General features: G+C 40.2%; 1 protein-coding gene across 1 annotated transcript in view; it reads left to right on the top strand.

The window, feature by feature from the left end:
* Positions 1 to 8,963, top strand: part of lamb2 (laminin, beta 2 (laminin S)) — a 138,971-nt gene that overhangs the window by 66,911 nt on the left and 63,097 nt on the right. The gene's annotated exons all lie outside the window — the stretch shown is intronic.

Raw genomic sequence — 8,963 nt, 5'->3', positions numbered from 1 at the left:
AGTCATTTTCAAGTTACTGTCACTTCAGTTCAAGACTGGAGTAGATTGTGATGAACTCCTATGTATTGAATCGAGAATCATTTTGAATAGAAATTTGTTTTGAATGTGGGAAAAAATGCTTTTGAATTTAAAAAAAAAAACGTTTTTGGATTGAGAATCGTTGAATCGAAAAAATCGATTTTGAATCGAATCGTGACCCCAAGAATCGGAATCGAATCGAATCGTGGGACACCCAAAGATTCACAGCCCTATTCTCAAGCTATTCTTGGTTAGCTGATTGGTTAACTAGATTCACTGCGTTCCGCCCATCTGAAAATGTCACATTTTTCAGATCCGCGGAACCCTATTACTAGGGATGCACGATTAATCGGTAGCATAATCGGAATCGGCCATATCGGCCATAAAAATGCCATATCGGCCATAAAAATGCCATATCGGTATCGGAATGGTCTCAAAATAATACAGATTCATTAATCGGTTTTCACCAGCAAAAACAAACAAAAACGTCTACATTTAATTTGTGTACTCATCTCATTCAGTTGTGAAAACAGACACTTAATTGCTATTTATTGATTGATTGAATACTTTATTAACAGGCTTTGGGCCAATAAGCCACAGTAACAGAGGTTCAGTTATACAGTAACAGAGGTTCAGTTATACAGTAACAGAGGTTCAGTTATACAGTAACAGATGTTCAGTTATACAGTAACAGAGCTTCAGTTATACAGTAACAGAGGTTCAGTTATACAGTAACAGAGCTTCAGTTATACAGTAACAGAGGTTCAGTTATACAGTAACAGAGGTTCAGTTATACAGTAACAGAGGTTCAGTTATACAGTAACAGAGTTTCAGTTATACAGTAACAGAGCTTCAGTTATACAGTAACAGAGGTTCAGTTATACAGTAACAGAGTTTCAGTTATACAGTAACAGAGGTTCAGTTATACAGTAATAGAGGTTCAGTTATACAGTAACAGAGCTTCAGTTATACAGTAAAGGTGGTTGCACACCATCCGCGTTTTTCGGAAAACCGATGGCGAAACGCCGCTAAAAATCCGAATTGGCATCCGATTCGCGCCCGGTGTGTGGAGACCTTTACAGTATAAAGTACAGAGGTGGTTCAGTTATACAACGTTAATGCTAGTAAACAGGATAACACCATTGTGGTCCAGTGTATTCAATTCATCAAGACGTATGGGAGGGTTGGAGGCGTTCCCTCTGCCGCGTCTTCAGAAGAACAGCTGTTGGTTTATAAACACACAACAAACATCATTTAAAACTGGAACTTCAGTGTGAAATTAAGACACATTGTTCATGAGCAATACATTTATTTGATGCATTTTGGAACTCTGGGTTTGAACGATGTACAGTACATGTACAGTAGATTTTTTATATATTCCTGGAAATGACTTCCATTTTTTGTATTTTAATGAATTAATTGATTGATTAATTGATTAATTTCAGCTGTTAATGTCATGGTAACTGAATTAAGAAGTATATGTTGAATGTGGGAGTAGTACTCACGTAAAATTACCAATTATTACCGCAATTATAGAAACGCCCAATAGTTACAACAAGTAAAAAGATCTCTATCCAAAATGTACTTCAGTAAAAGTACAACATTATTGGCATCAAATAAATCTATTTGACAGAGAACAGAGTGTAAAAACCCATATTGACCCGAGGAAGGACCATTCTAAAATGGTCCTTCCTCGGGCCGCTCATCGGGGGATCAGGGGTCAGGGGCGGGACTGGTCAGGGGCGGGACTGGTCAGGGGTGGGACTGCGACGCTCATGGGTTAAGTGGTCAAGATATTCCCATTGTTTTTATATTTTATATTTACTTATTTATTTTTTATTATTTCAACTGATGTTATTGTTAGTTTTTTATTTATTTATTTATTTCAACTGATGTTATTGTCTAGATGTGGAGTATTTTTTAAAAATATGACATGGTGTACATTTTGCCAAACATTTCTACTATTACTCCACTACAGTTCTTTGTTTTACAAAACATACATTAACCACTTCATGTCGGCCGTTCGAAAATAGCAGATCTACAAGCTCACAATGTGTCGCATCGCGCGTGAGCTTGTAGGTGCATGCAGCTATTTTCAAGATACTTGAAAGTATGCATTTGAAAACTTTGCACAATGAGTATACTTTTGGTACATAAAGTACATTTTCAAAGCCAATAGTATAAAGTATAATTTATTTGTATATTGAATCATTGATACTAAATAAATACTAAAAAAACCTGTACATTACGCGTTGCCTTACCTTCTAGCCTTCTTGAAGCATGAAGCGCAGCTTGCTGTTCTTCATGCACTTCACGTGCGCGCTCGCTGTCCTCAGGTTCTGGCACATCTCCCAACCCAACATCAATGTGTAACTTGCTCTCTCCTTACAGGAAGTAAATGTAAAAGTTCCATGCTCGGGCTCAATGCACGGGCAATCCTTTGAGAGTTCTGAGAGAGAGAGAGAGAGAGATTAGTTAGTTACAGGGGCTTCAAATCACTTTCACCATTATTCTACCTCTTTGAAATAAGCGGTGCAGAGGAGTATGCCCCGTTTATCCTCCTTCTGCCAGCGGCGTATATGCTCGTAGAACGCAGTACCGCGGCGTGGTACCAAAGGAATTGTGACGCGCACGAGCAGGAACAGAATGGTGCACGTGCGTGAGCAGGAACAGAACGGTGCACGTGCGTGCCGCTCTGCACTAATACCGCTATGCACTACTACGAGTTGTGATCTTGTGGATCAGCTACATTCAAATTGCTAAAGTATATATACTGTAGTTTTGTAATAATAATACAAATCTACAAAGTAACTATAGTAAAATAAGCTTTCAAATAACTGTGGTGGAGCAAGAAGTACAATATTAGTCTCTGAGATACATGTAGTGAAGTAGAAACATAAAGTGGGCAATAGAAAGTTGGAAATGCTGAAGTAAAGTAAAAGTACCTAAAAATGTTGCTTAAAGCACCACTTCACCACTTTTCACCATAATAGGTCCTCACTAATAATCATGATAAAATGCCACCATTTTTTTGACTCAGTCTGTGTCTCTGTGGGCAGTTTAAAAACCGTCCTCCAGTGACATCATCATTAGGCAGATTTCTTTTTTAGATTTTCATTATCGTGAGAACGATGGCTTCCATTTTCGCATTGCAACTTTTCAGGACAAGAAAGCCTGCAGTTTCTATTAGCTTGTATTCCCCATCGATGATGTCACTGGAGGACGGTTTCTGAACTGCCCACAGCCCTCCCATGAGACACAGACCGAGTAGAAAAAAAATCGTGCCATTTTTTCATGATTATTAGTGATAGTGAGGACCTATTATATGAAGATAGGTTGAAAAGTGGTGAAGTGGTCCTTTAAGTACTAAGTTGCTTTACACCACGATAAAGTCTGTGAAATCAAACAAAATCACATCAAATTCCTACCGTAAGGAGAGAGATCGCAGCACCATCCGTTGATGACCACTCCGGAACACAGCTTGCATCGTCCATTGACGTCTATTATTCCCACAGCGCCCTGAACCCCGGGGAATATTCCCACAGCGCCGCCGCTCTGCTCCTCGGGGACGCGACACTGCATCCCCATGAAGTAGCATTCACAGTCCAGTGCAAAGCCGGCGAGGAGGAGAGTGAAAAACAGCAACTTGAACATGTTCAGCTTGTGGGTTCAGCGTCAGAGCTCTTCTTTCTGGTGATGGTGGTTGAAGTTGCTACGAAAAACTAAGTGGCGGACAGACGTTTTTATACTGTTCCAACTAGAGCCCCGCCTGGCGGGTTCAGACGGGTGGAAGAACCAGTCTGAGCAGAATAATGGGTCAGTCAGTCCTGGGTGGACCAGACTGAAGAATACACTGTGGGTCAATAAAGAGAACGTCTGTAGTCTGGCCGAACCAGTCGGTCAGAGATCTAAACCTGACCTAACCAGTTGATCAGAGCTCTTCTAAACTCAATATTAACCCCATATTAGACCTAAGTTTGATTCTACAAATGTCTCCTAAATCATGACAGTTTTCTGAATAACCTGTGTTTATATATCAGTGGTTCTTAAACTATTTCAGGATCCCAGAAATTATGTAATTGGCCGCCGATCCTCATCTGAAAATATGTTGTTCCAGGGACCCCCCAGAAGCAACGATTTGAGTTAAAAACGTTCGCTCTGACAGAATATGTATTCAAAGGTTTGCGGCCACGCTACAAGCTTGTAGATCTGCTATTTTTCAATAGCTAAAGTATAACATAATGCTTAAAACACCAGTCGACAAATCTCTTCCAAATCCCAACAGTTTTCTGAAAAGTGGTGCTCAAACTTTTCATTTCAAGTACCCCCAAAATGTACATGTACTCTTCAACATCTCAAAATATGTTGTTCTCTCCAGGGACCCCCAGGTATATATATATATATATATATATATATATATATATATATATATATATATATTATGGTTGAGCTGGGCATTTTGAAAGTATACCTCTCAAGTCTAAAAAGTGTGTCAAACAAAATGTACTCTAATCTCTGCTTCTGGGGGCCCCTGGGGGTCCCTGGAGACCCTGGGGGACCCCAGGGGTCCCTGGAGGGAACAACATATTTTGAGATGTTGAAGTATGTACATTTTGGGGGTACTTGAAATTAAAAGTTTGAGCACCACTTTTCAGAAAACTGTTGAGATTTGTCGACTCAGCGTCAGATCTTAATACAATCTGGGCGGGAACCCCTTTTGGTGTTTTAAGCATTATGTTATACTTTAGCTATTGAAAAATAGCAGATCTACAAGCTTGTAGCGCGGCACTTGCTATTTTTGAAAAAATGTGAAAATGTGGCCGCAAACCTTTGAATACATATTCTGTCAGAGCGAACGTTTTTAACTCAAATCGTTGCTTCTGGGCGGTCCCTGGAACAACATATTTTCAGATGAGGATCGGCGGCCAATTACATATAATTTCTGCGATCCTGAAATAGTTTGAGAACCACTGATATATAAACACAGGTTATTCAGAAAACTGTCATGATTTAGGAGACATTTGTAGAATCAAACTTAGGTCTAATATGGGGTTAATATTGAGTTTAGAAGAGCTCTGATCAACTGGTTAGGTCAGGTTTAGATCTTTGACCGACTGGTTCGGCCAGACTACAGACGTTCTCTTTATTGACCCACAGTGTATTCTTCAGTCTGGTCCACCCAGGACTGACTGACCCATTATTCTGCTCAGACTGGTTCTTCCACCCGTCTGAACCCCCCAGGCGGGGCTCTAGTTGGAACAGTATAAAAACTGTTTTTTATCCCATTGCTGAAAACGCATTTGGAATGTGAAATATAGAGGCGGGAAATGGAATTGGTATAGGGGTAGGGAAGCCAAGGGCTGCTGGGGCTGGCGTAGTATTACCACCTGTCATACGGATGCTTGAGCCCGTGACTGGGGCTTCTACACCACGATAAACTTGTTTATGAACTATGAGAGTTGTGTCATATAACTTGCGGGACCTGCGCCTCGGACAGGGCGCAGGGGAGAGAGCGCAGCGCGTTGTTATTGACAAGCTCCTAGAGAGTGCTGATATCTTGTGTATACAGGAGACCTTTTTAGCAACTCAAGATCTCGATAAACTTAACTCTGTGCATACTGATTTCCATGGGGCAGGGGAATCTACAACGGACTTAAGTACACGAATACTGCGTGGTAGAATTCCCGGGGGGGTGGCCATTCTATGGCATAAGAAACTAGATCCACTTGTCAGTGTGATTAGGCTGGAAGTGGATTGGTGCAAGTGGTGCACAATAAGAATGTTTTTATCATTTTAAACGTTTACACTCCATATGAATGTTACAAAAATGAGGATGAATACCTTAATAGGCTTGCTTTTATTAGTTCTTATATTAAAGAAAATGCATACTCAAGTATATACGTTATGGGAGACCTGAATATAGACATTTCGGATAGCAACTCAATGTTTAGCCAACACTTAATCCAATTCTGTAAAGACAACAAGGGCCGGGTTTCTCAAAGAAGACTGTGCGTAAGAGTTGTAGTGTACGCACGCGCATAGGGCTCTAAGCCTTTCTGCTGTCTAATTGGCTGCATGGGCAGCGAATCAGACACCATGTCCTTTTTTGGGAAACGCCATCAAACACGACAAGATAGACATAGAATACCTAGATAGAGCACAGCCTTACATGTCATAAGGCCTCCTGCATGAAGGAATTTAGAAGCAACCCCGTTTTTCCTAAAGCCTTTTTAAATATAAAAATGTAGTAATTAAATTAATATTTTTAGCATCATCTAGAGAATTTCAGCCATCTTGCCATATGTTTTATATTTATTTTAGAATTATTGGATTACCCGTGACAGCACATTTAGGAAATTGCAGCTATTATAACTCCATGCGTCGTCTTCATTTTGCAGCGCCTTGGCGCAGTATATGAATGGAGTAGGCTAATTTTTTTTTGGAAAGGCTCGCCACCAAACATGCAGTCATCTTTTTTAGTATGGTAAACAATAAACATTGCATTTTGATTTAATTGTAAGAGGGAGCGTATCAACACACATGTGTAACCACTACATGTTCTGATTGAGCAAGGGGAAGCAGCGGACAAATCAATGATTTCATTATAAACTGTAGGCCTACGTACCGGTAGATTGCAATTGAATAAAACATAATTTATAGGCCTACACTACACATAGAAAGGCGATAGAAAATGTAATGTCAAGCAGAGCATTATATGCCGATGTTAGCATCTCACTCCATATAATTTAATAAAAGCATATAAAAAACATGAATTATACACCCAATGAAAATTTACACTTCACGGATTATAGGCCATTTGGAATTAGAACAATCGGTTGAAGATTGTCCGAGTATAGTACGATTTAAATATCAACTTTGTGGTTGCTGAGGCAGTGAGGACCTGCGCACTGAAAATAGATGATCTGCAATTAAGCTCACAAAGCGCTGTCATGCAACACTTGGAGCTTAGATACACGGATGACAATAAACATTTCACAGAATACCGTATAGGCCTATACCACTTTGAATTAAAACAATTGGATAGGCTGCATAGGCACTTAGCCTATATTTCTTTTATGGATATGGATTAAGTTTGCAAATAACGGCCCGTGGGCGGTTATATGGACGATATATATATATATATATATATATATACTCTTTTTTTTCTCTCTCTCACCCTCTATAGCGCGCAGTCTCTCTCTGTCTGTCTGTGTCTCTCTCTCTGTCTCTCTCTCGCGCTTTAATCATAAAATGGTATAGTTATATTATTTCTATATAGTCCACATTTATGTCTGCCTGGCTCAGCTGGTTCGGGTCTCTCGGAATGTCGGAAATAATCGAATTTCGGTCGGACTCAGGAATTTGAAAGAAATCTCGGAACGGGTCGGAATCGGACGAAATTGTCACGGATCCATTCGGGTTCGGTTTAACTATTTGAAAATATTTTCGGAACGGGTCGGAATCGGTAACATGTCACAGATTAATTTAAAGAGTAAAGAGAGCCTACTGTCAGCTGTCCAGCAGTCCAAATATTATTAAATTAAATTTCAGAATGGTAGACCTGAGGCCTACCATATACCAGGCCTCAAGCCTGAGGCCTATACCAGGCCTGAGGCCTACCATTGCGTGGCACATCTGTGCACGGAACGTCTATGTTCACAGGCGTCATGCTTCACTGCGCATGCCTAGAACTTTGCTCTTAAGAAGATGCGTAAGAATAATTATTTGAGAAACCCGGCCAAGGTTATTCTGTCCAGCAAGGTGCTCCTGCCAGTAGGAAGCTATACTTACATTAGCGAAGCATGGCATACGACATCCTGGTTGGATCACTGTATATCTACAGCTGATGCACACGACAGTATAGAGAGGATTGAGATCCTTCATGGTCTGGCCACAGCAGATCATATGCCGTTCTCTGTGACTGTAAATGTTAAAGGTCTACCTGAGCTAGCTAGCTATGATAACCCAAAACTAAATTACAAACTGGACTGGGCAAACCTCACAGAAAATGAGTTACAGCAGTACAAGGCACTGACTGATGTCTACTTAAATAATATTGATTTACCTGTTGATGCTATCACATGTGGAAACATTAATTGTAAGGATGGTGGCCATTATAATGACCTGTGTAAAATGTATGATTTAATAGTAAACTGTTTGGTTATGGGAAGCAATCCTCTTAAAAGAAAAAAAAGTATACGATATAACATGAAACCTGGTTGGAATGTATATGTTCAAGAACAGTATGTAGAGGCTAAAGAAACCTTTAAATGTTGGGTACTAGCAGGAAAGCCTAGGCATGGCCCTGAGTGTGAACGCAAGAAGCATGCTAACTCTAGATATAAGTACGCTCTGCGCTACATTAAAATAAATGAACAGGCCATGAGGGCAAACTCTATGGCCGAAAAGCTACAGAAAAACAATGTTGATGAGTTCTGGAAGGAAGTGAAGGTGCTTAACAATAGTAAGATGCCGATGCCCTCTAGTATTGATGGCATAACTGGGCCGGATAACATTGCTGAGCTATGGAGAAGGCACTATGAAAATATTTTGAATTGTGTTAAGAGTGATGCGTTCAACCTTGGTGAGATTCCCCACAGTGATGGAGTGACTGTCAGGCATGATGAGGTGAGTTATGCTATTGACAAATTAGTTTTAAACAAAGCATGTGGCCAGGATATGATTACAGCAGAACATCTGAAACATTCTAGCCATAGAGTTTCAGTGCTGCTGGCAATGTGTTTCTCTGGGCTAGCACCCAATTTGGTTTTAAGAAAAAACATGGCACGGATTTATGTATTTACACGCTCAAGGAAATTGTCAGTCAGTACAGAAGTCATAACAGTACACTATTTATGTGTTTTCTGGATGCCTCATAGGCTTTTGATCGTATCCATCATGGCAAACTGTTCTTAAAACTACAAGAGCGAGGGGTCCCATTATAT

This window comes from Electrona antarctica (assembly GCF_951216825.1).
Source record: "Electrona antarctica genome assembly, chromosome: 2".
Classification (NCBI taxonomy): domain Eukaryota; kingdom Metazoa; phylum Chordata; class Actinopteri; order Myctophiformes; family Myctophidae; genus Electrona; species Electrona antarctica.
Note: the sequence above shows the minus strand (reverse complement) of the source record. Positions and strands in the feature narration are given on the sequence as shown.